Source organism: Netta rufina (genome assembly GCF_964035555.1).
Source record: "Netta rufina genome assembly, chromosome: 13".
NCBI lineage: Eukaryota > Metazoa > Chordata > Aves > Anseriformes > Anatidae > Netta > Netta rufina.
The window spans coordinates 10,899,112-10,904,257 of record NC_140136.1 but is presented as its reverse complement, the minus strand read 5'-3'; positions in this window follow the sequence as shown (position 1 = coordinate 10,904,257).

The following is a 5,146-nucleotide window of genomic DNA, read 5'->3' as shown; positions in this document are numbered from 1 at the left end:
GATACTGTGGGTTTCTGACTGTCACTTGAGGGTGCTTAAACTGTAAACACTACCAAAGACTTGTATGTTGAGTAGGTTATGAACCTTCAGTGTGAGATCTAAAGATCTTTTTTTTTTTTCTTTTCTTGGCTGTGTACTTTTTGCTGGTAGTTGAAGCTGTGGACCTGCATTGCTTTTTCTAGCTAGTATGTGTGAAACCTTACCACTAGCAATTCCCTGTTGTATACAACTGTCTTTAAAAGACACATATACACATGCCCCAAGTAACAAAACATAGCCCTGAAGCATACAACTGGTTAGGTGTTATTACAGGGGTTAAAATAACAAAAAACCCCAAACCACTCCTAAAATGTAGCACTTCATTTCCTATAGCTGGGGGCTGTGCTTGTTTTGCTGATGCTTCCTCCTCACCAGCTTTTGCTTACATCTTTGGAGGGAACCACTGGTTATATCCTGCTGCTTTTTTTGGTAGAAGGTTTGGGACTGAGTTCTTTTGTGTTGTTAGAAATTTACAGGCTTAGAAATCTTTACCTGTGTGGGAGGGAATTGGACAGACTTCATGGTCCTTCAGATATATCCATAATCAAAAGGCATGGGAGGACACAGCTTGATTTGGAGGAACAGTACCACCTCACCTGGTAGGAAGTGTTTGCTTCGCTTCATCACGAAGTGCTGATTCAGCCGCAATGATAGCGGCACAAGCACTAATACAAACCTAATAACTGAGGTAAGCAAGGCTGAAATGAATATAGCCCATAAAATGGAAATAAAGTAATAAATGACACCCATGCACTTGCAGCAGTGTTTGTTGACAGCCTGTGTAGCACAACAGATGTGTCTTCTGACAAACCAAGGAGTTAACTTGAAAAGCCTTAAGGGATTTATGTATTTTTTTAATCTGACTTTTGAGAGAGTGCACTGCTTTTGCTTATTTAAGATTTTTGGTCTTCACAGGAAGCAGCTTTAATCCTCCCAAGCAGGAGGTAGGATTTAGAAGCAAACTCTCCATCTGTGACCTGAACCTTGCAGGTAGCAAGCATAATCTTATGTCTCTTGTTAGCCTGTTAACATAGCAAATTGTTAAATAAGCCGTCCTTCTCTTTTCAGATGCTGTCTCTTGTGTTCTTGGCTCCAGTGATTAAATGGTCATGAGGGCTGGTGTGAGTGGTGGAAGTTTACTTTCCCCCCCCCTCCCCCCCCTCTTTATTCTATGTTTCCTGCCTTGTTATGCCTTCCAAGTTTCCCTCCCTTCTATTACTATCTCTTACCACAGGACTTTAAGACTTTTCTTTTTGGTCTCTAATACAAACAACATCGCTTGGCTACTTTCTGATCCTTTTCCTTGTATTTTCCTTTTTCATTTGTCCAAGAGCAGAAGGTTCTCATATGGTTGAAGCTAGAGTACCGGTGTGAAACACTGAGGAATGAAAAGTGTAAAAAACAAACTAACAACAAGGCTTTGCTTTTATTAGCAGGAGACTGCTCCATGCTGGTAACTGCTCCCAAGCAAGGTGACAGCAGTCAGGATTCTGACGATTAAGGAAAAAAACTCCAAGCAAGGTTTACCCTGATTTTTTTTTGTAATGAAGTTTTCATTTATGATGTATAGTTCAGTATTTCTAAAACTCCTCAGCAGCTCAATAATTGCCAGCTTCTTGTCATGTAGTGGTTGGTGCAAATGAGTCAGAAACCAAATGTGTTTTATTTTCAAAGTTTCAAGAATTCACAAATAAGGGAGACAAAAATGAGAGTTACCTTGTTGAAGACATCTGAAAATTGCTTGGGACAGCATGTGATTGAGCTTGGCTGGTAAAATCTTGTTTGCCTATCTTTTGATGCATTTTAGTAAAGATACTTCCAACTAATATGCTTGCACATATAATGTTAAATACACAATGACTCATTAATCCTTTCTGAGTTGGGTGAAAGCTTTGAACTGATAAGTCTCTTACCTTGACCCTGCTGAGGTCAAGGTGGTCTGCTTTATGTACTAATACGGATTGAAAACAACCAATTCTTGCACCAAGTTTAAGAAAAGACTTCAGAGTGGCTAGGTCAGCAGAGGTTGTGCTGGGCAGCCTTGGCTCATTACCCTTGTGTTTTCTCATCTGTGCCCACACAGCTCCTATTGCCTATTGAATGCAGTCTTATCTAGGAGAGGGACTGTCTTCCTGTTGTTTAGTAGTGTGTAGCACAATGATGACATGGTCTGTGATAATCATACGGTGATAATGTGGATAAGAACAAGCCAATACAACTTCTACTGACTTCAGTCCAAAGCTAATTTCAGGTAGTGCTTCTTTAAGTATTTGCCTTATGTCTGTTTCCCCTTTGAGGTTCTCTGAATGATGTATTATTGCCAGCACTAGAAGAATAAACAGCTCAGAGTATTTTTCTGCATTATAGCCTCTACTATTTTATATGTATATATACAGATACATAAATATAATAGTTTATAATATAGTTTTGTATAGCAATACATTGATTTTAAAGCTTTGTTTAAACTCATTTTAACACCACTGTTCATACCAGTTTAATTCAGTTAAAGTAGCACTGGTCTGTTTTGTATGAAGATAGCTGTAAAATTGTGTGACTTCGTTTCAGAGAATGACCTGGACTGAGAGAAGGTGCACATATTGCAGCTGAGGTAGAGTTATGCATTGTTCTGTTTGTTTTAGGAGTTTCTCCTTCAGAGCAGAAAAGCTAATGCACAGGTTATCGTGATTTACCTGTCAGTAAAAGTAAGGTTGAAATGCTGCAGAAAACAAAAATCAGCAAGAGTTGTAATTGCTACAGCAAATATATCAAAATTACAAGGATCTCAAAAAGCAGAATCTTCCTTTTGGAAGGGACTTGCTTTTCTGCATCAAGTAGCATGATATTCTTGACGTGCTTGTAGTGTCAGCTGTCTTGGGATTTTTCTTTTGTTCAGTGGGCTTTAAAATAATAGCAGTTATGTCTCCTTCAGGCCTTTTGCTTCATCTTTTGGAAAAATCATACTCACACAGTTGCGCACGCCTCTAAATTTCATTCAGCATATGAATTTGTCTTACTAGTTCTCTACATTGATTTCTGTGGTTAGAAATTGTATGCTCTATGAAGTGGCTTTTGCAAAGCCTTTAAAAAATATGCATGATGTTGGGAGCACAGATGAAGCTGTTTCTAAAAATGAAATAAGACATCTTGGAACAGCATTTGGGAATGGGTATGTAATTCAAAGATGAGTTCTACTAAACCATCCTGTTCTAAATTCAGCCTTCCATTTTCAGGCCAAATGTTGATTGTTTTAAAGCATTAAAATACAATCAGGGAAAACTTGAGCCAGAACTAGTTAACACCTATGAGGCAATTGGTCCTTTAATTTTCGTTGATTTCCTTAAACAAAACTCAAAGAATGCCTGGGTAGCGGTTACAGAATATTATTGTTATTACCTTTCTCATTTACTGTACAGACTTGTCTCAAGAACTGCAAAGTTTCTGTGATGGCTGACTTCCATGGCTTAATTGTTTAAACAAACAAAAATAAAACCACACCAAAATTTGGCAATTCTGAAAACAATCACTGTTAAAGGTGCTGTAGTATGTTTAATTTGCCCACTAGATAATAAAGTTAAAGCAGATATTAATCCATTAGAAATTGTCACAGTGGATTTTGAACTACGGAAAATAAGACTTAGTCACAAGGGCCTCAGACAACAGGCTGTTTGCATGCTATTTAGCCAGTGTAAATGTGGTAGGTATACACTGAATGGTAAAGAAAAAAAAGCTAAAAATATGATTTTTATTAGCAGACTTCATATACTCTTACTGTTATTTAAGATGTGATATCACTTTGTGTGTGTGTAAATGTACACACAAAACCACACTTCTCTTTAGCTCAATACGTATTTTAATCTCTTATAATTAATTGCCTTATACAGAAGAGGAGTATAAACTGAGTTTCTTTCTAGTGTCTACCATCCAAAAGTTTGGAGAGAGATGGATAGATATTTAAAAACAAAAATACTAAATAATGAATTATAGTGGAAAGACACTTTCCTTGAACTCGCCCAATATTTTGAGTCTATTCTTATATCTTTGTATAGCATATGGTATTTGGCAAACTGGGGGATTAATGAACCCCTAATTTTTCCATAGAAAAAAGGCTTGTGACACACAGAAAGATAGTTTTAAAATTAATACTTTTAAAATTAAATTCTTATGGCTGTTACCAAGGCTACTGAATACGATACTATTTATTTTCAAAAGTTGCAAAAGAACAGTAGCTATTCAGAATGTTGCTTAGAGCTATTCTTGCATTATTCATTTTCAAAAGATTCTTTGGTGTGAAAGGGGCCATATTGCTACAGCAGCAAATCTCTATAAATTAATTAAATACATGAACTACATTTTTTTAAAAAGTGTTTGGCACAAATAAAATATGCAAAACACCTTCTAAAGAGCATCTGATGTGAGAATGATTTAGGCTCATTCTTTCACTGAGCACAGTTAAAATGGAGAGTTTGTCTCCAAATCAATGTGGAGCATCACCCGCCTGGTTCGTAACAAAGAACGCCAGGCTTTGTTCCTGGGTCTCCCTCGAGCTCCCACTGCTGTGCAAACCCCTGCACATCTCCTTCCCCCTGGGGCTGGACACTGAGCTCTTCCTCAGGCCTGGGGTACAAGACACCTCTTTGCAAAATGCTTCAAAAATGTAGATATTTGAGATTTTATCACTACTGCTTTTTTTTTTTTTCCCTCTGTGTCACCAAATGTAGTCTGGACTCAATCTGACTGTTGATTTTGTACAATTTACTCCCAATGTCCACTCAGGCTAGCTCCTGTCCAACGTGATTTCCTTGCCCCTTCCAGCCCTGGTCACATGGATGCTCCAATGACCTGTTCTTTTGCTCTTTCAGGTATATATATGCAAGTGTGATCTTTAGACTGTAACTTCAAGACCTCAGACGTCATGCTCTGTGGGGATTCACCTGACTCAGGGGCAGCAATAGGATTTTTATGTTGGCATATTGTCCCAGCGTCTCTTCCTCTTGATTTTTCCATTTTGATTTTGCAACAGGAAACTGACCTGCTTCTGAAATGCCCAAATCTGTCTGTGATAGACCCTTATGTCTGCTAAAATAAGTATTTCAGGGCTGTAGCTGTG